Raw genomic sequence first — 25,723 nt, 5'->3', positions numbered from 1 at the left:
CACCCAGGACTGGTCTCCTTTAGGATGCACTGGTTGGATCTCCTTGCACTCCAAGGGACTCTTAAGAGTCTTCACCAACACCACAGTTCAAAAGCATCAATTCTTCTGCGCTCAGCTTTCTTCACAGTCCAACTCTCACATCCATACATGACCATTGGAAAAACCATAGCCTTGACTAGACGGACATTTGCTGACAAAGTAATGTCTCTGCTTTTTAATATGCTATCTAGTTTGGTCATAACTTTCCTTCCAAGGAGTAAGAGTCTTTTAATTTATGGCTGAGGTCACCATCTGCAGTGATTTTGTAGCTCCCAAAAATAAAGTCAGCCACTGTTTCCACTGTTTCCCTATCTATTCCCATGAAGTGATGAGACCGGATGCTATGATCTTGGTTTTCTGAATATTGAGCTTTAAACCAACTTTTTCACTCTCCTCTTTCACTTTCATCAAGAGGCTCTTAGTTCTTCTTCACTTTCTGCCATAAGGGTGGTGTCATCTGCATATCTGAGGTTATTGATATTTCTCCTGGCAATCTTAATTCCAGCTTGTGCTTCCTCCAGCCCAGCATTTCTCATGATGTACTCTGCATATAAGTTAAATAAGCAGGATGACAATATACGGCTTTGACGTACTCCTTTTCCTATTTGGAACCAGTCTGTTGTTCCATGTCCAGTTCTAACTGTTGCTTCCTGACCTGCATACAGGTTTCTCAAGAGGCAGGTCAGGTGGTCTGGTATTCCCATGTCTTTCAGAATTTTCCACAGTTTATTGTGATCCACACAGTCAAAGGCTTTGGCATAGTCAATAAAGCAGAAATAGATGTTTTTTCTGGAACTCTCTTGCTTTTTCCACGATCCAGCGGATGTTGGCAATTTGATCTCTGGGTCCTCTGCCTTTTCTAAAACCAGCTTGAACATCTGGAAGTTCACAGTTCACGCATCGCTGAAGCCTGGCTTGGGGAATTTTGAGCATTACCTTACTAGCGTGTGAGATGAGTGCAGTTGTGCGGTAGTTTGAGCATTCTTTGGCATTGCCTTTCTTTGGGATTGATTGGCAATCTCTTTAGGCAAACCAACTGTAGAAACTGTGAACAAAATAACTTTTAACCCCTGAGTTAACACCACTGAATCTTTAAAGATTCAAGAGGGATGGTTTAAGCTTTCTATTTTAATTTAAATTTAAATCGATTAAGGATCTGTTTGAACACCTGAGAAAATCTAGCTGTAGGAACAATCTTCCCAACTCATTCTCTTCTTTGAAAGACTTCAGTTTTGACACAATCATTTTCAGTTCATCCACGAATCATTTACTTTTCATAGTCCCTAATTTCAATACAAAAATGTTTTTCTTTTTTAATAGAGAGAGCTCATTTATCTGGCATTGTCATCATGAAATATTGTGTTGCTGCTACTGCTGTTAAGTCACTTCAGTCGTGTCTGACTCTGTGAGACCCCATAGACGGCAGCCCACCAGGCTTCCCCGTCCCTGGGATTCTCCAGGCAAGAACACTGGAGTGGGTTGCCATTTCCTTCTCCAATGCATGAAAGTGAAAAGTGAAAGTGAAGTCTCTCAGTAGTGTCCGACTCTATCGACCCCATGGACTGCAGCCTACCAGGCTCCTCCGTCCATGGGATCTTCTAGGCAAAATTACTGGAGTGGGGTGCCATTGCCTTCTCTGGAAATATTGTGTTATGACAAACTAAAATTTCAGAGAGTGGTCATTTATACTACATATGAACTACTAATTTTCATATCTATAAAAAACAAACCAAAATGTCTCATACAAATGTAGACTGATGATGATTTAATGTTTGGTGGTTCAAATGGCACAAAAAAGACTGAGCCTCAGTATCACACTGTGGGCTTCCCAGCTGACTCTAGTGGTAGAGAGCCTGCCTGCCATTTCAGGAGACATGAGACATGGGTTTGATCCCTGGGCGGGGAAGATCCCCTGGAGGAGGCCAGGGTAACCCACTTCAGTATTCTTGCCTGGAGAATCCCATGGACAGAAGAACCTGGTGGGCTGCAGTTGATAGGATCACAGAATCAGACACAACTGAAGCAACTTAGTACACACATGATGTTGTAAACATTTAGTTCCATTGATTGCAATAATAGATATAAGTGATGGCAAATAATGGGCCACTAACATGTGATGCTGGAGAAGGCTTTTGAGAATCCCTTAGAAAGCAAGGAGGTCAAATCAGTCAATCCTAAAGGAAATAAACCCTGAATATTCACTGGAAGGACTGATGCTGAAGCTGAAGCTCCAGTACTTGGGCCACCTGATGGGAAAAGCCAACTTATTGGAAAAGACCTTGATGGTTGCCAAGATTGAAGGTAGGAAGAAAAGGGGTGAGGGAAGATAAGATGGTTGGCTGGCATCACTGACTCAACGGACATGAGTATGAGCATACTCTGGAAGATAGTGAAGGATAAGGAAGCCTGGCGTGCTGCACTCTATGAGGTCGCAAAGAGTCAGACATGACTTACTGACTGAACAACAATGACAACACGTAAGCAAAATTTTGAAGTCTTTTAAAATAAAATTTTTATATGAGTTTTTTACTTCCATTTGTCTAGAAAGCATCCTAAAAAAATAAACTTCATACATACACAAATACATAAATATAGTTACATATATTTCTCTCTCTCTCCAAATTAGAGATGAAACTTGTGATTACAGCCTATATCTTAAAGCTTTATATATTAAGTTCCTAGAACAGAAGCACATCCCAAAGATGGTACTCAGTAAATGTTTGTTGAGAGAATAGATAATAAACAACACTTTACATTTCACTTACATTGTTTAATTTTGTTTTGCTTTCTTACAACAATCTTATGACTAAATAATGTCAACTAAAAACATGAGGCTTAGAATATTTATCACTTTTACAGCCAGAATAAAAGCCAGAACTCACCAGAATTCACAATTTTTAAAGATTGTACTCCATTTATGGACTTGCCTGGTGGCTCACCAGTAAAGAATCCACTTGTAATGCAGGAGACGCAGGTTTGATCCCTGTCTCGGGAAGATTCCCTGGAGAAGAAAATGACTACTCACTCCAGTATTCTTGCTTGGGCAATCCTATGGTCAGAGGACCCTGGCGGGTTACAGTCCACGGTCACAAAAGAGTTGACCACGACTTAATGACTAAATGAAAACAACTCCATTTATAGTTATTATAAAATATTGGCTATACTTCCTGTGTTGTACAATATATCCTTGTGGTTATTTTATACATAATAGTTCATACCTCTTAATCCTCTGCCCCTATCTTGCCCCTACCCCCTTTCTTCTTCCCACTGGGAACCACTAGTTTGATCTCTATATCTGTGAATCTGTTTCTTTATTGTTATATTTACTAGTTTGTTGTATTTTTTAGATTCCACATGTAAGTGATATCGTCTTGTATTTCTCTTCCTCTGTCTGACATAGTTCACTTACCATAATACCAAATCCATCCATGTTTTTGTAAACGGCAAAATTTCATTCCTTTTTTGTGACTGAGTGGTATTCCATTGTGTGTATGTACCACATCTTCTTTATCCATTCATCTGTTGATGGACGTTTGAGTTGTTTCCATATCTTGGCTGTTGTAAATAATGATGCTATAAACATTGGATTGTGTGTATCTTTTTGAATTAATTTTTTTTTTTGGCTTTTTTTGGGATATATACCCAGGAGTGGAATTGCTGGGTGATATGGTAGGTCTGTTTTTATTTTTTTGAGAAACTTCCAAACTGTTTTCTACAGTGGCTGCACCAATTTACACCAGTGTACAAGGGTTTACCAACAGTGTACAAGGATTCCCTTTTCTCCACATCCTTGCTAACACTTGTTATTTGTGTTCTTTTTGATGATATTCTGACTCAGATGATATCTGCTCGTAGTTTTGATTTGCATTTCCCTGATGGGTAGTGATGTTGAGCACCTTTTCATTTGCCTGTTGGCCATTTGCATGTCTTCTTTGGAGAAATGATGATACGGTTCTTCTGTTGATTTTTAAATTGAGTTGTTTGTTTTGTTGCTGTTCAGTTGTATGAGCTGTTTATATATTTTGAATATTCACCTCTTATCAGTCATATCATTTGCAAATATTTTCTTCCATTCAGTAGATTGTGTTTTTGTTCTATCAATGGCTTCCTTTGCTGTGAAAAAACCTTTAAGTTTGCTAAGTCGCTTCAGTCGTATCCGACTCTGTGCAACCCCATAGACAGCAGCCCACCAGGCTCCCCCGTCCCTGGGATTCTCCAGGCAAGAACACTGGAGTGGGTTGCCATTTCCTTCTCCAATGCATGAAAGTGAAAAGTGAAAGTGAAGTCGCTCAGTCGTGTCTGACTCTTAGCGACTCCATGGACTGCAGCCCACCAGGCCCTCCGTCCATGGGATTTTCCAGGCAAGAGTACTGGAGTGGGGTGCCATTGCCTTCTCCAAAGTCCTTGGTTAGCAATCACCATCGGAAATGTAATTAGATTCAAAATAACATATTCTAAATTAGTCTTTTAACTCTCACAAGTTGTTCTCTGCCTCTAAACTTTACTCCTCCGTCTCTGCTTCTCCCTGGGTTGTTCCAAACTCATATTGGGAGTTCACCTCTATTATTAGCCTAAAATTTTTTTTTAGCAAAATGATGATCAAATGTTAGGAAATTGATAGCAAGCTGCCTGATTCTGTGTTGCAGCTTGGAGAGTGGATGTGCCCACAATGTGGAGAATAGTCAGTGGTGTTGTGGGAGGGAGACAAGAGAAAGGGAGACAGAGTCCCCTGTCCCTGGCATGCACAGAATATCTGTTTCTGTATATTAAATGGAACATCAGACTCCCCACAGCACCACAAACCAACTTCTGAGGCATAATTGGGTGGGTAGTGTTCAAAAGAAAGAGTATGCTCTGTAAAAACAATTTTCTCATGGCAAGTGGGACATTACTATTGAAATTTTGTATAAGATTAAATAATTTCTTTTCACCATTTCAACAGTGGATTTCAAAACAAACATAATTCTTATTTCAGTTGGCCTTACCATGGAAAACAGATTGACGGTCCTCTCCTCCCCACCTCCCTGCTCCGTTCCTGGGGTGTATATGCATGTGTAGATGTATGAGGTGCACACACATTCATTACACAGATAGGAGCTGACTGTCTATCATGAGCTGGACACTGCAGGTGGAGATGATAATGTTCAAGGCCAGCAAAATTCCTGCATCCAGGGAGATTATAGTCTAGTGGCATGTGACTATAAATAAACATCATACAGTAAATGCATAAGCAAAAAATATATAGATATAGCTGAATGCTACATCCTGTATTATATATGAAAAATGTATGTTGAATAAAATTAGAACTATTCACATATAATATTCCTGGAGAAGGGAATGGCAACCCACTCCAGTATTCTTGCCTGGAGAATTCCGTGGACAGAGGAGCCTGGAGGGCTACAGTCCATGGGGTCGCAAAAAGTCAGACACGACTGAGCAAATAATACACACACACATATATAATATTAAAATATATACAGCATATATATAATTAAGGTGGGCTTTCCTGGTGGCTCAGATGGTAAAGAATCTGCCTGCAAGGCAGGAGATGTGGGTTTGATCCCTGGGTTGGGAAGATCCCCTGGAGAAGGGAATGGCAACCCACTCCAGTAGTCTTGCCTGGAAAGCAGATTTGAGAGTTACTTTAGATTGGGTGGTAAGAAGCCATCTCTAAAGAGGTGTCATTTAAGATGAAATCTAAGAAGCAGCCAGCCACAGAAAGATCAGGAGATCTTCATTCCAGGGAGAGGGAATATCTAGGTCAAAGGCTCTAAGGGAGAATAAGTGACATACTTAAGGAGCAGGAAGATCAATGACTAAAGCAAAAAAGAAGGAGGGGGATGATGTTAGTGAGGTGGGCAGAGCCAGGACTTTGTCAGCTGAGGTAGGGAATCTGGACTTTATTCTGCTCCTTGCCATACAGGATTCATTTTATTTGACTGTTGATAGACACTGAATTGTTTCCAATGCTGTGATAAAGGATTTTATAATGAAAGGGGATATCTGTACCTTCCTAACAGCTTTGAAAAGGCATACCCCTCTAACACCTAACACCATTGTTTAGATAATAAGAAAACATATCCAGGGCTTGATACCACGTCTTTACATTTTCAAAGTAAAACACGTTCTTTCTTGAAATCTAGAGGGGAAAACTCTAAGGAAGAAAATCATCATCCCCCGTACCCTGTCACCCAGATGCGCTGGATACCTTCCCTTCGTTTCTGCGCATCCACGTGTCTCCCTGCTTTGAGCTCTGGGAGCCCGATCTGTGTGGGCTGCATTAACCAGCCCCTTTGCCTTCTGGCTTCCTGTTAGATTTGGCTAAGAGCAGGCACCAGTCAGAGACTGGAAGGATGGAGGAGAGAGAAATCAAGGTATTTATTCTCCTTGTTCACCGCTTGCTAGATCTACGTGAGTTGGCTGTATCTCTCTATAAAAGGCCTCAGCTCTGTTCGGCAGCCTTCTCCATATAGCCACTCTCTGAGTTCTAACAACTGGTTCTCTTTAAATCTTGACCACATCTTTGTAAATAGTCCCTTTATCAAATTCCTTCAAAATACCTGGCCTGAGAGTGTCCATTGTATCCTGTCAGAAACCTGATTGATAGACTAGAGATAATATTTTCTGTATTTATTTCTAATATAGTTCCAGTAACTAGCATATAGTTTGAATCATGTTTTTGTCACTTAATATTATATCTTCCCATATTATTAACTATTATTTGAAAATATTACTTGCATGGTAATATCTTTCTATTAATGATTTAAGTGGTCAGCACTTATTGAACACTTAAATTATCTCCAAATTCTTGCTGTCATGTAATGAATAATATCTATATTCCTACTTTTCTGATTAAAAAGCTCTTTCCTTATTCTCAGGTTATTAAAATATTCTCCCATATTATCATCTAAAGCTTTATTGTTTTGCCTTCATATTTCAGATCAGATCAGTCGCTCAGTTGTGTCCGACTCTTTGCGACCCCATGAATCACAGCATGCCAGGCCTGCCTGTCCATCACCAACTCCCGGAGTTCACTGAGACTCACGTCCATCGAGTCAGTGATGCCATCCAGCCATCTCATCCTCTGTTGTCCCCTTCTTCTCCTGCCCCCAATCCCTCCCACCGTCAGAGTCTTTTCCAATGAGTCAACTCTTCTCATGAGGTGGCCAAAGTACTGGAGTTTCAGCTTTAGCATCATTCCTTCCAAAGAAATCCCAGGGCTGATCTCCTTCAGAATGGACTGGTTGGATCTCCTTGCAGTCCAAGGGACTCTCAAGAGTCTAGTTGAACAGTATAACTTTAGTGGAATTTTCTTTTACATGGACACCCAAACTGTCCCAACACTATTGATTTGAGTGATAATCCTTTCTTCCTTGAATCTGCAGGGCCACCTTTTTCATAAATTACATGTCCATACATACATAGGTTTAATTCCAGACTTTGATCTGCTCCATTGGTTTATTTATTTTGTGTCAATACTATATTGTTGAATTAACATAATTTTATAATACGTCTTGACATCTAGTACAGTGAGTCTTTATCCTTAGCTCTTCTTTTTACCAAATTGTCTTGGCTATTCTTTTCTTTTATTTTATTTTAGGAAGGTGAGTGGAGTTTATGAGTTTCCTCTTTGCTTTTATTTTTTAAATGAACAAATAATGTTGGATTTTTGAGGGATATGGTTTTATTAATGTTAGAACAACTAAGGATTCATGTTATTACCACTCAAGTCCAGATATTGATGGTTTCATGACCCTAAAAACTCTCTCAAGCTATTCCTTTGCAGCCACCTTCTTTCACCTTCTTTTCCAGTGCACTCCCTGGTAATCACTAATCTCTTCTCTATTGATAAACTTTTTCTTTTTTGAGAAAGTCATCATTTAATAAACGGAAACATACAGTATGCAACCTTTTGAAACTAATTTCTTTCACTCAGGACAATGTCTTTGATATTCATCCAAGTTGTTCCTTGCTCCTTTTTATTGCTGAGCAGTAGTCCTTTGTTTGTACCAAAATCTGCTTAAATATCCACCCTTTGGAGGATATTTGAGTTGTTTTCAGTTTTTACTGATTATAAGGAAAGTTGCTATAAATATTTGTGTATGGGTTTTTGTGTGACCATAGACAGTCATTTAATTAGGGTGAATACCTGGGAGTGGATTGAGGGACAATAATAGTATGATGTTAAACTTTGTAAGAAACTGCCAAACTGTTCTCCAGAGTGCTTGTACCATTTTGTATTCCCATTAGCAATAGTTCCAGTGGTGGAGCACTTGACATTGTCTTTTTTTAAAGTCATTCTATTATAATAGTTGGAAGAGATATGTCATTGTGGTTTTAATTGGCATTTCCCAACTCACTGTGCCAACTCATTGGAAAAAGCTCTGATGCTGGGAATGATTGAGGGCAGGAGGAGAAGGGGGCAACAGAGAAGGAGATGGTTGGATAGCATCACTGACTCAATGGACATGGGTTTTAGCAACAAGGGTTGAAGACAGTGAAGGACAGGGAAGCCCGGCATGCTGCAGTTCACGGGGTTGAAAAGAGTCCAACACAACTTAGCAGCTGAACAACAACCAAGTGAGTAGTGATGCTGAGTATCTTTTTATGTATGTATCAGCCTTCTTCTCTTTGGTGAAGTGTCTATTCAAGTCTTATGCTTTAGTTATTTTTCTTTAATTTTCAGAGCTTATTCTTTTATTTTTGAGCTTAACAAATTCTCTCTCTATATTGGACACAAGTCTTTTTTGAAGGCTATGTGATTTGAAAGTATGTTATGTTCATCTGTAACTTGTCTTTTCATCCTCTTAACTATATCTGTCACAGAGCAAAAGTTTTTAATTTGAGTGAGAACTTTGATGCTGGTGGTGCTGCCAAAGCAAGTTGAAGCATGTTGTGGTAAAATTCCCTGGTAGCCTCAGGGCGATATTGTGCCAGGGGTGCTGTGATGGTAGTTGTAGGGAAGACCTACAAGTGATTTTAAGTGGTCACTGTCAAGGTCTTACCCTCTAACTGCAACCCAATCACCTGAACAGCAAGCAGCAGCAGCCCAGATGGTGAGAGAACAGATTAGAAAAATACTGTCTGGGGTTTACAGAGTGACATCTTAACAGACCTCCCTTAATGGCATGGGATTCAGTGGAGGGGGAGGTCCCTTTTGTGCAGAGTGGTAAACTAAGATGCTGCTGCTGCTGCTAAGTCGCTTCAGTCGTGTCCGACTCTGTGGGACTCCATAGACGGAAGCCCACCAGGCTCCCCCGTCCCTGGGATTCTCCAGGCAAGAACACTGGAGTGAGTTGCCATTTCCTTCTCCAATGCATGAAAGTGAAAAGTGAAAGTGAAGTCGCTCAGTCGTGTCCAACCTTCAGTGACCCCATGGACTGCAGCCTTCTGGGCTCCTCCATCCATGGGATTTTCCAGGCAAGAGTACTGGAATGGGGTGCCATTGCCTTCTCCAAAACTAAGATAAGTTCTGTATTAATTTCCTTTTTCTTGTCCTGGGTGTTCCACTTCACCAGCTGCAGCAAGGTGACCATACTGTTAGCTTAGTACAACCTAAGAACACTCTGTTTTCTAAAATAATTACCTTGAGTTCATCTACAAAAGATTGAAGCTTTCCAATAAAAGGAAATACAGAGATGTGCTTTAGATAAGCTGTGTATGTCCTCCCATAGTTTCTTATGTCAAATTCCCAGGGAAAATTCATTATTCCTCCAAATGAGTTTTTTGATCACTTAAACAAATAGAGCATCCTGTTCCTCTCATTATTTGTCATAATAAATATTTTCAAATTAATGTATCACATAGTTACTATGTATGGCATTGTTGTTTTCTCATAAACTTACTATCAAACTTTGAAATAAACAGGCCCATGGCAGCAGAATAGAACTATACATTTTCAGATATTTTCAAAGTTTATTTCTTCTCCTACCAGGCTAACTTCTGAGAAGATAGCAGAAACATAATAAATGCCTGCTTTCTTGAACATAATTTCTTGAAGCTAGTAAGAAATATAGGACACTAAGCATGCCAAGCCTCAAAACTGAAATCTTTCAATATTTGTCCAACGAACACTAGCTTTTGTCCCATGTAATAGACAGTGGGATTTTCCATTGCTGTTGGTATTTTAGAGAGGTGAAAAGAGATGAGAAATTTCTTTCCTATAGAGGAAATTGTTTTCTATGATGAAATTTAAAATGTATATAAATTTAGATCTATTCCAAGTTAGTATACACATTAAAACACGTTTTAGAATAATATAAGTTTAAAAGGGGAGTTGGAACTTCCCTGGTGGTCCAGCGGTTAAGACTCCAGGCTTCCATTGCAGGGGGCACGGGCTTGATCTCTGGTCGGGGACTAAGGTTCTGCATACTTTGTGGTGTGGCAAAAAAAGGGGATGGGGAGTGGTGGTTATTTTGCAAAAGTCCTTCTTTGATAACATAACCGAAGTTGATAGTCAAGATGAAGAATAAATCAGTACTTACTAAACAAAAGGTATTAAGAGATAAAGTGATCTTTCTTTTTTAAGAATAAATTGGTGCCAAACTCAGGATGATCCCTGGTGGCTCAGATGGTAAAGAATTAGCCTGCAATGTGGGAGACCCAGGTTCAATCTCTGGGTCAGGAAGATCCCCTGGAGAAGGTAATGGCAATCCACTCCAGTATTCTTGCCTGGACAATCCCATGGACAGAGGATCCTCACGGGCTACAGTTCATGGGGTCTCAAAAAGTCGGACACAACTGAATGACTAACACTTTCGCTTTAACTTTTTCAGGTTGATCAGTAATCTGACCGGGGTGTTCTTAACCTGTTACCATAAGACCTGTCCCAGATCTTTCTTTTCTCAACTTTAACCTCCTTATATAATTTCTGTTCCCTTATTTTCTCTCTTCACTTTCCGAACTTTACGGTACTACGCAGTGAGGGTGCTATAGGAGCTTAGTAATTCAGATTTTCACATTAAGTATAGTAAACATGTTCCAGCATGTAGGTAAATGAGCATGAATGGATCCTTGAAGCCTCAAAGGAAGGCCAAGAGATTTTTAGCTTTAAACGGATGTATAATCAAAACAAAACAACTCAGGAAAACACTAAATGAACTTTTGACTTTAACAACATAGCTTTTTGACGAACTCACTTGAGAGAAAAATAGTAAAATGTATCCCTAGGAAATTAGTTGTTAAATATAAGGCAGTTAATTGGGGGATAATTTTAATCATGTTATTCAATGTTTAAGTCTTTTTCCTGGAAATAATTAGAAAACTAGGTCAGTTGTCATTTCATGGTAGATTAAAATTAGTAATTATTTGTTTTTAGGTGTTTGTCATATCAATTGGAGATACTTGTAACAAGAAGGTAGAATAATCATATTCTAAATCTGTAAAGCACTTTGGAAAAGCCCTACCCACCCTTTCCCTATTTCTCACCCCACCCCCTGTTAATTTCCTGACATGAATACAGAGAGGCTAGAAGACTTGTCTCAGGCCACTGGCATAGTTGGAAGTAGTCTAGAATTAGCAAAGAGCATCAAGAATTTACCAGACATTCTGACTTAGCTCATATCATCTCAGCTTTTAAAAACTTGGCCTTTATTTCATCCACTCTTGCAAAGTTTTTTGGTAGAAATCAATGCCCCTCTTTTGTGGTTGCCTTGTGAACTCCTTATTGCCAAATTCAGACTTAAATTGAAGAAAGTAGGGAAAACCACTAGACCATTCAGGTATGACCTAAATCAAATCAGTTATCATTATACAGTGGAAGTGAGAAATAGATTTAAGGGCCTAGATCTGATAGATAGAGTGCCTGATGAACTATGGAATGAGGTTCGTGACATTGTACAGGAGACAGGGATCAAGACCATTCCCATAGAAAAGAAATGCAAAAAAGCAAAATGGCTGTCTGGGGAGGCCTTACAAATAGCTGTGAAAAGAAGAGAAGTGAAAAGCAAAGGAGAAAAGGAAAAGATATAAACATCTGAATGCAGAGTTCCAAAGAATAGCAAGAAGAGATAAGAAAGCCTTCTTCAGCGATCAATGCAAAGTAATAGAGGAAAACAACAGAATGGGAAAGACTAGGGATCTCTTCAAGAAAATCAGAGATATCAAAGGAATATTTCATGCAAAGATGAGCTCGATAAAGGACAGAAATGGTATGGACCTAACAGAAGCAGAAGATATTAAGAAGAGATGGCAAGAATACACAGAAGAACTGTACAAAGAAGATCTTCACAACCAAGATAATCACGATGGTGTGATCACTCACCTAGAGCCAGACATCCTGGAATGTGAAGTCAAGTGGGCCTTAGAAATCATCACTACGAACAAAGCTAGTGGAGGTGATGGAATTCCAGTTGAGCTATTCCAAATCCTGAAAGATGATGCTGTGAAAGTGCTGCACTCAATATGCCAGCAAATTTGGAAAACTCAGCAGTGGCCACAGGACTGGAAAAGGTCAGTTTTCATTCCAATCCCAAAGAAAGGCAATGCCAAAGAATGCTCAAACTACCACACAATTGCACTCATCTCACACGCTAGTAAAGTAATGCTCAAAATTCTCCAAGCCAGGCTTCAGCAATACGTGAACTGTGAACTTCCTGATGTTCAAGCTGGTATTAGAAAAGGCAGAGGACCCAGAGATCAAATTGCCAACATCCGCTGGATCATAGAAAAAGCAAGAGAGTTCCAGAAAAACATCTATTTCTGCTTTATTGACTATGTCAAAGCCTTTGACTGTGTGGATCACAATAAACTGTGGGAAATTCTTCAAGAGATGGGAATACCAGACCACCTGATCTGCCTCTTAAGAAATTTGTATGCAGGTCAGGAAGCAACAGTTAGAATTGGACATGGAACAACAGACTGGTTCCAAATAGGAAAAGGAGTTCATCAAGGCTGTATATTGTCACCCTGTTTATTTAACTTATATGCAGAATACCTCATGAGAGACGCTGGGCTGTAAGAAGCACAAGCTGGAATCAAGATTGCCAGGAGAAATATCAGTAACCTCAGATATGCAGATGACACCACCCTTATGGCAGAAAAGTGAAGAGGAACTCAAAAGCCTCTTGATGAAAGTGAAAGTGGAGAGTGAAAAAGTTGGCTTAAAGCTCAACATTCAGAAAATGAAGATCATGGCATCCGGTCCCACCACTTCATGGGAAATAGATGGGGAAACAGTGGAAACAGTGTCAGACTTTATTTTTCTGGGCTCCAAAATCACTGCAGATGCTGACTGCAGCCATAAATTAAAAGACACTTACTCCTTGGAAGGAAAGTTATGACCAATCTAGATAGCATATTCAAAAGCAGAGACATTACTTTGCCAACAAAGGTTCGTCTAGTCAAGGCTATGGTTTTTCCTGTGGTCATGTATGGATGTGAGAGTTGGACTGTGAAGAAGGCTGAGCGCCGAAGAATTGATGCTTTTGAACTGTGGTGTTAGAGAAGACTCTTGAGAGTCCCTTGGACTGCAAGGAGACCCAACCAGTCCATTCTGAAGGAGATCAGCCCTGGGATTTCTTTGGAAGGAATGATGCTAAAGCTGAAACTCCAGTACTTTGGCCACCTCATGAGAAGAGTTGACTCATTGGAAAAGACTCTGATGCTGGGAGGGATTGGGGTCAGGAGGAGAAGGGGACGACTGAGGATGAGATGGCTGGATGGCATCACTGACTCGATGGACGTGAGTCTGGGTGAACTCCGGGGGTTGGTGAGGGACAGGGAGGCCTGGCGTGCTGCAATTCATGGGGTCGCAAAGAGTGGGACACGACTGAGCGACTGATCTGATCTTATCTTTAAAACTATGACATGCAGTGCACATGACATTTATCTGCTAAGCTGTAATAACGGATTTACCTCTGTCTCCCTCCTTAGACTGGGAAGATAGGTCTTGTGTTTTGAAATTCTGTATCCTTGGCACCTATGTAATATCCAGGATTTTTCCGGGAAAGGATACAGAAATGAAGTCAGATTCATCTGACTAAATCCCAGGACTATTCTCAGAACTTTTTTGAAGGAAGTTATCCTTAGGCTGAAACCATAGTGGTAAATATGATATTAATTTGAACCTGCCTGGGGCCAGTAGCTGGAGAAGGCAATGGCAACCTACTCCAGTACTCTTGCCTGGAAAATCCCATGGACGGAGGAGCCTGGTAGGCTGCAGTCCATGGGGTCACTAAGAGTCAGACATGACTGAGCGACTTCACTTTCACTTTTCCCTTTCATGCATTGGAGAAGGAAATGGCAACCCACTCCAGTGTTCTTGCCTGGAGAATCCCAGGGACGGGGGAGCCTGGTGGGCTGCCGTCTATGGGTCACACAGAGTTGGACATGACTGAAGCGACTTAACAGCAGCCGCAGCAGGGGCCACTAGCTGGAGCCTGATCATGAATCCAATATTGAGGAAAATAGAGTAGTGAGAAAAACAGATAAATATCTGTTAATATTTCACAAGTTTCTGAACATAGCAATGCTTGAAATCAACAGTATAGCTTTGGACTATATATTTATACCATTCCTTTAAAAACAAACATTTTTCCTCATATATTGAAGAGTTTAGGAGTAAGTTGTTCTACCAATGACTCAGTTGATCAATATAGGGTTCTTGGTACATACAGCTTGTCCAATCACAGCAGCATCACAGCCTCATACAACCACGTCCAGAGAGAAGAAAGAAAAGTGGATTCTCCTCAAGGACTTTTTCTTTTTATAAGGAAAGAAAGTTTTTCTAAGGGTCCCAAGTGGACTTCTCCATATGTCTCACTGGCCAGGATTGGGTCAGAGGTTCATATCTAGGTCAAGGGAGGCTGAGTAAGTGCAGATCTGTCATTTCATTTTTTAGCTCCTCAGTGAGAGACAGGCTGTTCCAGCAAGCAAAAAAATAAAATATAAAATTGGTAGTAGGGGGAGGTAGACCATTGGCAGGTTCTATACCACTGATTTTCTATGGTATGTGAGGACAAATAGTTCATTTATTTAAGATTTTTTGAGCCAGTTTCTGTCCCTTACAACAAATCATGGGTAACAAAATATATCATTTTACCACACTTATCTTTTTATTATAATTTTAAAATATTTAAGTGAAATTTCTTACAAATTATATACCCTATCCAAAGAAATAAAAAAATTATACAGATTATAAAGGCTGTTCTTTTTTTTTTTTTTTTTTTGCTATCTGTATTTTCAGGTTGACCCAAACATTCATGTATGTTAAGTAGAACCTTCATGCGCTTTTACCTCACAAACAAAACTTGGGTACAATTCCAGCATAAAATCAGTTAATATTTTAAAAGGTTATTCACCCTTATCTTGTTTTTAATATTTGACATAAAAATATTTTTAGAATTTAAGATTAGCGTGCTCTTTTATCCACCACACATTCTGCAAATGCATGTCATTCCGTTGCTCACTGTTTAAAAAAAAACACAGAAGAACACAGAGTATAAAGACATAAAAGCTACACTCAGTTGACTGGCAGAATTGGGACTCAGAAGTTTACTTCACAAGAAAAAAAAAAAAAAAAAAAACTAGGCTACTTCCAGTAAAAAACGTATTTCTTTAGTGCATTTTTCAGTGACTAACTTTTAAAGACTTGAACTATTTGTAAATTAGATATTCTTTCCAAATTTTTTCTTAATGATGTTGCTTTATTTTTTTCAAAAGCTGGGACAGATGGCTTTTTTATTTTCAAATTTAATTATAGCTGTACATATGAGAAGCAAACTTGTCACTGCCTTTTGCATGAATTTTCTCAAAATTTTACAGACAATTGTATAAATACTAAATTTATGGGTTCAGAAAATATATATTAGTGGGGCAGCTGGACTAATTTGGAATGAATAGTATTAAAAAATGTGCTTTGTACCTCAGTATCACAACTGTACTGAGATATCAAACCCTTGTGAGTATAATTATATTTTAGTGAACAAAAATATAATCTGGTCTGGGAACCAAAGTGAATGTTAATCGTATTTGCAGTTTTGAACTCTTTCTAAAGTCATTCAAATATTTTTTTAAAATCTATGGCATATCTCAAATTATATGTTAAAAATCATTAAAACTGATGTAATTAATGCCAACAATTATTGCTTAAAATGTGAAGATGATAAAAATAGTTAGATGAACTGGAAAAAGTTGGGTAAAAAAATCAAACTTGAACTTGATCATGCCTCTGTAGTTTCTTAACCTTGGCACTACTGACACTTTGAGCCAGATAACTCTTGTTGGGCAGGTGGCCTCTCCTATGTATTGTAGGATAATTACCAGGATGCCAGGTCTCTTCCCACTAGATCCCAATAGACTCACCTCCATTGTGAAAATTAAAAATGTCTCCAGGCATTGACAAATGTCTCCTGAGGGCAAAATTGCTCCTTCCTCTCTGACTACCCCCCGCACTGAGAATCACTACTCTGGATCCAACTACCAATTTAAAAGAAATTCAGAGGACAGAAGAACAGGAGATGCAATAAAAAAAATCTACTCTGTGGGAAATTCTGCAGATCAACTGACTTTATTCTACGAATAAACTGTAAGAAAGAAAGAAAAAGAGATTAAAAGAGACTTAAGAGGCATCAACCAATAGTAATGTATGGAACACATTTTCACCCTGATTCCTATAAAGTATAAAAATATTATGCAACTATCCACCAATTAAAAATAGATTTTAAAAATATTATGCAACAATAAGAGAACTATGAGTAGATAGTTCTATTCTGAACTGAATAGATGTTTGACAATAGTATGGAATTATTGGAATTTTGAGATTGTGGCCATATTCCTAAAAAAATATTTTATCTTCTAGACACACTAATAGATGGGGAAACAATGGAAATAGTGACAGACTTTATTTTGGGGGGCACCAAAATCACTGCAGCCATGAAATTAACAGATGCTTACTCCTTGGAAGAAAAGCTATGACCAACCTAGACAGCATATTAAAAATCTGACACATTACTTTGCTGACAAAGGTCCGTCTAGTCAAAGCTATGGTTTTTCCGGTAGTCATGTGTGGATGTGAGAGTTGGTCCATAAAGAAAGCTGAGTGCCATAGAACTGATGCTTTTGGAGTCCCTTGAACTGCAAGGAGATCAAACAAGTCAATCATAAAGGAAATCAGTCCTGAATATTCATTGGAAGGACTGATGCTGAAGATGAAACTCCAATACTTTGGCCACCTGATGCAAATGATGACTCATTGGAAGAGACCCGATGCTGGGAAAGATTGAAGGCATGATGAAAAGGGGACAACAGAGGATGAGATGGTTGGATGGCATCACCGACTTGATGAACAGGAGTTTGAGCAAGCTCTGGGAGTTGGTGATGGACAAGGAAGCCTGTCATGCTGCAGTCCATAGGGTTGCAAAGAATCGGACACAACTGAGCAACCGAAGTGAACTGAATGACATATTTTCAGCATTTGGAAAGGTAATCAGGAGACCCTGTGAGACCTGGACATCAGGTTTGAGCAATCATACCAGGTCCATCTGAGGCAGAACCACATTTCAAGCAATGAGGTCTTATGCGTTAGAAAATTCATTCCAGTTAGAAGTCCCATAAGGTCAGGAATCATGTCTGGTGTATTCACAACTGTATGCCTAAGCTGTTACCAAGGAGTGGCTTGTGAGAGTTTTATTTACCACCTGACTCTCCATTAGTTGCTATCAGGATACTCTACATTCCAAATTAAATAATTCCAAATTAATTAATTAGTATTTGCAAAGTTTCTAACTCATACTTTATAAAAGTTTCCTGAAGTGTTTAAGGTATTATCTAAACAGATTCCAACTCTATTTTTAAAAGGGGAAATATTTAGAAAGTGTAGAAAGCAGTTAGAAAAATGGCATGCTTTCCTAAGCATAGCATTTATTTAGCATACTAAGATCAATAGATATAATTTAAGAGAAGAAAAATAAGCCATTAAAACAAAGCCATTAAGAAAATATGTACTGCTTTTGAGTAATGTAGGTGAGAAAGGAATTGACCCCAATTAAGTTAAATGATAAACTTAACATTAAGAATAATTGGTTGATAGAATTTTCAAAAAAGAATAATGTTTTCAGGATAATGATTCTGTTTATCTTTATTCTGCAGTTATTTTCATAATTTTTTCTATTTTATTATTCTTCTGTAACTTAGCAATTGCTAAGTGAAGTGATAAATTCTATAAATACATAAAGGGAATGACCTTTCTCAAATATAGAAACCATGGAGGAGTTTCAGCTTCTGTCAAAAACCCAGCATCTCTTTCAACATGTCTAAGATTCAAGTTTAATTTTCTTATTTGACATTTCAGATCTGTATTATTTCCTATACCTTGTTAAATAATATGACTCTTGCTAGAATTATACCCTTGCTAAAAGAAAATTCAAAGGGTTTGACTCTTTATCTCTTGGACTTTAGCCTAAATTAATGAGAGATTTAGGTATTAGACATGGAGTCACAAAACTCAAAACCAGAGTACAAAATAATTCAAAAATTAAGGATGTTAATGCCCTCTTTTATATTTTAAGCTAAACATCTTGAAAATAAATTCCCCTTAATCAATAGTGTAATAATGAGAATGATGCTTGTGCTACAGTCATATATGATTAATTTTAGAGTAAATCAATTTTACAAAATTTATTAGAAATAGAACTAATAAAATTACTGTGCTATTATCATATTAGTATATGATAATTAAAGAGAAAATGAGCATATCAAATTTAAAGGATGAAAACATGATATATCTGTAAAGATTAATAACTTACAAGAGAATCACTAATTTCTTTAAACAGTTTTGGTTTATTAAAAGCTACAAGTGTGAAATGACTAGCACTCATTTCATATTGACCTATTTTAGAAAAAAATCAAGTTGATTATTAGGAAAGCAAATGAAAGCCAACAGAAATAATCTATCCTAATTGATGGTTACTTAATTTTGACTGGTTATTCTTGCTAGACATTTGTACGAAATTATTAATATTGAAAGTACTTCAATAATTTAGCCAAGTATTTGAAACAAGTTATTTTAATGATACATGAAAGACATCTTGTTAACATTCTGGAATGAATAACTTTATTCATACAATCATAAATATGATGATCATAATAATAGACTCAGATTTGTAGTCTCATTTTTTAAATTGATTACTATGGCATCAGACTGACATTTTATCTAATTTTGTATAACCTTTTGATATTAACCTTGTTAATTTGGGGTTTATTGCCACAGAATTATAATGATGCTGAGGAATTACTTAATTCAACATACAGAAATTTACAAATTCTCTATGGAAGTATTGAGGCTGATGGTGAAGGTAAAGGTGGCAAGTCTTTTGTTGTACTTTCCATTTGAAAAATTAGATATGTAAAATCAAGCAGGTAAAATCCTATGCTGGCTATACTTCTAATGGAAATATTTCTCTAATAAAACCTGAAAATGAATTTAACAACACTGAGGCTGACTCTTTTTTTTTTTTAATTTTATTTTATTTTTAAACTTTACATAATTGTATTAGTTTTGCCAAATATCGAAATGAATCTGCCACAGGTATACATGTGCTCCCCATCCTGAACCCTCCTCCCTCCTCCCTCCCCATACCATCCCTCCAGGTCGTCCCAGTGCACCAGCCCCAAGCATCCAGTATCGTGCATTGAACCTGGACTGGCATCTCGTTTCATACATGATATTACACATGTTTCAATGCCATTCTCCCAAATCTTCCCACCCTCTCCCTCTCCCACAGAGTCCATAAGACTGTTCTATACATCAGCGTCACTTTTGCTGTCTCGTACACAGGGTTATTGTTATCATCTTTCTAAATTCCATATATATGCGTTAGTATACTGTATTGGTGTTTTTCCTTCTGGCTTACTTCACTCTGTATAATAGGCTCCAGTTTCACCCACCTCATTAGAACTGATTCAAATGTATTCTTTTTAATGGCTGAGTAATACTCCATTGTGTATATGTACCACTGCTTTCTTATCCATTCATCTGCTGATGGACATCTAGGTTGCTTCCATGTCCTGGCTATTATAAACAGTGCTGCGATGAACATTGGGGTACACATGTCTCTTTCCCTTCTGGTTTCCTCAGTGTGTATGCCTAGCAGTGGGATTGCTGGATCATAAGGCAGTTCTATTTCCAGTTTTTTAAGGAATCTCCACACTGTTCTCCATAGTGGCTGTACTAGTTAGCATTCCCACCAACAGTGTGAGAGGGTTCCCTTTCCTCCACACCCTCTCCAGCATTTATTATTTATAGACTTTTGGATCGCAGCCATTCTGACTGGTGTGAAATGGTACCTCATAGTGGTTTTGATTTGCATTTCTCTGATAATGAGTGATGTTGAGCATCTTTTCATGTGTTTGTTAGCCATCTGTATGTCTTCTTTGGAGAAATGTCTATTTAGTTCTTTGGCCCATTTTTTGATTGGGTCATTTATTTTTCTGGAGTTGAGCTGTAGGAGTTGCTTGTATATTTTTGAGATTAGTTGTTTGTCAGTTGCTTCATTTGCTATTATTTTCTCCCATTCTGAAGGCTGTCTTTTCACCTTGCTGATAGTTTCCTTTGATGTGCAGAAGCTTTTAAGGTTAATTAGGTCCCATTTGTTTATTTTTGCTTTTATTTCTGATATTCTGGGAGGTGGGTCATAGAAGATCCTGCTGTTATGTATGTCAGAGAGTGTTTTGCCTATGTTCTCCTCTAGTGAGGCTGACTCTTGAGAGACAAGTGACTCTTGGTCAAGAGCTCTATCTTAAAAGCTAGATTTTGCTTTAAATTTGAAAAGAAAAATTGCTGCTTCTTCTTGAAAGAAAAAAAATTACTTTCTCAGTGGATAAATTAATATATTTGTTTTTTGGCAAGTGCAGCTGTACCACAGTGCAGTAAAGGGAGGTGTTTTATTTAAAAGACTTGGAACTGTCACAACCCCTGAGCTCCTGGCTGATTAATGCATCATTTATAAACTACGACAACTGGGTACGGAAGGCAGGAGAACAAGTGGCCCAGCAGGATCTTCAATACTAGGCGTCTTTTCCTTCTCACTCTCTTCTTTACATTTAACCGTCTACATGTCCAACACGACTTAGAACTTTCGGACTCACAGTTGGAAAGAGAAACAGTAGCAAGAACTTTTCATATATTTCTATTGAAATTGATGAACATGAGGAGATGGCCATTGGTGAAATCATGAATTGCAACCTGGGTGAAACCTTTGCCAATACTGTAAGTAGTCAATTCATGCCCTTCAGTAAATGTTGTCACCAAAAAGGTCACATCAGAAATTGACTTTGTGAAATGTTCTTTTATCAGATATAGGAATTGCACCCCAAAATGCCTTTAGTAGTATATATCAATGTTCATACAAGTACATAATAAGTGAAAGCTAGCAATTTATCATATTACTAAAGATCTTTAGGAAGAGATTGCCAGTATGCCCTGGTTGCATATTAACTGTACCTAATAAGGAGTAAATTCTTTTGCTATTTTTATAACATTTTATAATCATTATGTGGCTCAGCTGGTAAAGAATCTGCCTGCAATGCAGCAGACCTGGGTTCGATTCCTGGGTTGGGAAGATCCCCTGGAGAAGGGAAACGCTACCTACTCCAGTATTCTGGCCTGGAGAATTCCATGGATATAGTCCATGGGGTCGCAAAGAGTCGGACCCGACTGCGACTTTCACTTCACTTCATAATCATTACCTTATTTTAATCCTCTTCTATAAAATTGTGGACTAGAACTAGATAGATAATTTCTAACAACTTGTTTTAATTTCTAAAATTCTGTGATAAATCTTTTTTGTTCTGAAAGTCCTATGATCCATTTTAGCAATAGTCACAGAAATTCTGACCTAATAAGCCATAAAGAATCAACATCAACCTAGATCTCTTTTTTGCTAACACTGTTACAGGATAGATTTTACTTGGTATGGTAGGAAAACATAGTATAGCATCTATCTTATACATTTGGTGATAATTACTTAATCATTCTCCAATTCAAAATACATGTTGTAAGATCTTCTATTTACTTAACAAATCTAACCTGGCATTCTATTAAAATAAATTTTCTGGACTACCTACAATTTTTTCAGGGGGAAATATTTTGTTTGAATGATAAAAGTTGATTAACATGCTCAGTTTGAATAAAAAAGGTGATTAACATTCTTAATCAACAATTGGTTTCTCCTATTGATGAATTAAGATATAGGAAAAAAAAGATACACTAAGGGCTTTTAAGAATTTTGAAAATTGTCTCTATAGACATTTTCAACTTATAAAGCTCATTTTTGTTAAACTGCAGTATATTAAAAAGTAACTTAAGACAATCCTGATTTCATTAACCATTATTTTTAATTTTTTTAATCTTATGAATTTGAAACAGTTAATAGAGGCAAATTTAGTTTCAGTAAACAAATGTAATGTTCAAAAGTAGAAACTAATTTCACATTAGGTAATAAAATACATATCATTTTGTATGTAATTTCTATAATTATCTTGAACATAAGAAACTATTAAGCAAAGATGTGAACTAGAATTCAATTAAATAAAAACCATGGAGAAAAATAAGATATTGGGCATTGAGAAGAAAGTTCTTTCAAGAAGGACATCACCTCATTTTTTCTTTTTTTTTGTATTTTATATGTTCATTTTATTTTATAGTATTCACCTTTTCTATTTAATATAAATATCCTTTCTCAGCCCAGCTATATATAAAAGAATATTTTGGTTAGATATTTTTCAAATATGAATCAAGTGTATGATTAGTACATAGAATTCTTCAAAGTTTTAAAGCTACACATTAAGGAAGCTACACATTAAACCTGCAGGTAAAATCTCAGGTTTTATTTATACTATGCTAGGGAGAAAGAGTGACATCATTATGCTAACATCTACAAAGCAAAGAAATGAAAGCCCAAAAGGTGAACATACTGTCAGGACATAAAAAAGAGATGTATATCTGATGACTACATCCTCTAGCATGCACAAATATCCTTTGAAGAACTCAGAACTACATTATATGAGTTAAAAGTGACTGGTTTCTTGTTGCAGAGAAGGCAATGGGACCCCACTCCAGTATTCTTGCCTGGAAAATCCCATGGACAGAGGAGCCTGGAAGGCTGCAGTCCATGGGGTCGCTGAGGGTCGGACATGACTGAGCGAATTCACTTCCATTTTTCACTTTCTTGCGTTGGAGAAGGAAATGGCAACCCACTCCAGTGTTCTTGCCTGGAGAATCCCAGGGACGGGGGAGCCTGGTGGGCTGCCGTCTATGGGGTCTCACAGAGTCGGACACGACTGCAGCGACTTAGCAGCAGCAGCAGCAGTTTCTTGTTGATACTATATACTTATTATACTTAAATTTCAACTAAAGAGTTTAGTGAATGTTTTACAAATGAATATTTTTTCTGTAAGTAACAAAGAAATGATTGAAGAAGTAACTCAGAGTTTCATATATAATTATTCATCACATCATCTTCATTACTATGTCAGCACCAGCCAGCATAGCACTTTACTGAAGTAGTACGGAGCCCTGCCCTCCCTGCTTGGCCATTCATAACACAACAAACGGCAAGCCAAAAACAACATTCCCATAAGACCCAGAATGTCTCTCACAAACACCTCTAGTGACCAGTTTGTGGTTGTCATTAACCAGTGCAGAACTGCTCAACATGCTCACACACTCTGCAAAGCGGTCACCGGATTCTCCTGTCTTTAGGTGCCCATAGAAAAGGGCATTTTTACAGGACTCTATGATTCATTCTTTCTAATGTGAGGATGACAATGGAAGATAGGGGTCAAGCCCTTGAAATTCAGAAAGTGGGGGTGAAGGAAAGGCAGATGGAGTTTGAAAACAAAGTTTAATCAGCTTGACTGATATTGGTAAACAAGCCATCTCAATTCTCACCTTGATATCACAAAACTGTCATATTTTCTAAGGCCAAAATAAACTTTATTTCTTCTAAAATTACCTTCGGTTTTACTTTTGTTAGTTACAACTCTTTAACTTACAATAAAATTTCAAAAGCATTAAAAACTTTTTAAAGAGGTTTCATGGTTATAAAAGAAGGTGTGCATAGTTATTTAGCTACTTTAGGTGGAAATATTACCACTTCAAGCTGAAATGATCAAGTCATCCATTCACTGTTACCTGATTTAAATATATTCTTGACTTTTCATAATTTCTCTAATTTTTTTTTTCTGGAGATTGGCATTATACAGGGGAGAATAAACCAATCCAATGGTGTTAATGATACTACTGGTATATATTTGCACATGCTTTACATTTTTCACTTTCACAAATACTGGATCCAAAAAAAAAAAAAAAAATCCAGTGAAGCAGAGAAGGGAGAATGACTAATCCCATCACAAGTGAGAAAACTTACATTTAAAGAAGTCAAGTGACTTGGCATATAGATAGGTGGCAGGGTTAAGACTATAATGTAAATACCATCTCTTAGTCTGGTACTTGTATCTATCAAAATGGGCTGGGTAATGCTGTAGTGACAAACAATCCCCAGGTCCAGAGGCTCAAAACAACAAAGATGCATTTCTTGCTTATAATACATGTCCATCACTAGACGTCTATGGGTTCTCTAGTTCTCTCACTCTGAAACCCAGGGTATTGTACCATCCATTGTCTGTAAGGTTGCCTGTCACTGGGACACAAGGAAAGAAAATTATATCAAATCACACACTTGCTCTTAAAGCTGCTGGACAGACACTTCTGCTCACGATCCATCAGCCAAAACATGACTCTCAGGCAATTCTGACATACGCTACAATGTGGATGAAACTTGAGGACATTAAGCTATATAAAATAAGCTAACCATAAAATGATAAATAGTGTATGATTCCACTTATATGAGATACCTAGAGTAATCAAAACCATAGAGACAGACAGAAGAATGTGGTTAGCAGGGGCTAGGAGGAGAGAGAATAGGGAATATTTGCTTAATGGGCATAGAGTTTCAGTTTTGCAAGATGAAAAACAGGCAAATCTATGAACAAGGGTACCAAACCAGAAATATTTTGTGAACGTCACTGATAATAACAGTGCCCGAAGGGCCTTTCAATGAGGTCATCACGTTCAAAGAGCAAGCTCTATGGGTGATATATTACAGTTCCTACATCAGGAAGAAATTCACTTCATGTCTGGGTATGGCTTCTCTTGAACTATGAACTAAAAACCTATGAACTAAAAAGGCAAGTCATTTGTTCCCCAAACATCCAATACACACAGGTAAAATGTGCTCATGGTAACATCAATAACTGTTCCCTGGAGAAAAATGGGAGACACAGCAGTTACTGGTATGTAGCAGGTGGGAAATCCCAGCAGGCAGATATTGTAAGGATCCTTTATCCCAAGAGGAGAGAAATGTTCCTTGATTAGACCTGAAAGGGGCTTTCCAGTCCATTTATTCTCCATGACTCTCTGTTATAACCTTTTAAAAATTCTGTCTTTCCATTTTCCTTTTTGGACACATTCAAAATGAACATCAGGGAATATGACCTTGTTGGGACATTGAGCAGCTGTTCCTGGTGGCTATATTTACAGAAGGAGAAAGAGATAATACGGTGAGTTTTTCTTAAAATCAAATATGTGCAATTTAAGATTGCTTTTTATTCTGTAATTATTTACTTCTTCTATTTTTTGCTGTTCAAATATCCTTACTTGTGGACTTCAATATAAGCAGCACAGTGG

General features: G+C 37.8%; 1 long non-coding RNA gene across 1 annotated transcript in view; it reads left to right on the top strand.

Annotated features, from left to right (window-relative positions):
* The window catches only part of LOC132344132 (uncharacterized), a 70,430-nt gene extending 44,727 nt beyond the window's left edge, over window positions 1–25,703 (top strand). The window contains exon 5 of the long non-coding RNA XR_009493252.1: window positions 25,522–25,703. This is a non-coding gene — a long non-coding RNA (uncharacterized lncRNA). The remainder of the gene's footprint in view (window positions 1–25,521) is intronic.
* Window positions 25,704–25,723: the final 20 nt, after the last annotated feature.

This window comes from Bos taurus, chromosome 28 (assembly GCF_002263795.3).
Source record: "Bos taurus isolate L1 Dominette 01449 registration number 42190680 breed Hereford chromosome 28, ARS-UCD2.0, whole genome shotgun sequence".
Lineage (NCBI taxonomy): Eukaryota > Metazoa > Chordata > Mammalia > Artiodactyla > Bovidae > Bos > Bos taurus.
This window is presented reverse-complemented; position numbering and strand designations above follow the sequence as displayed.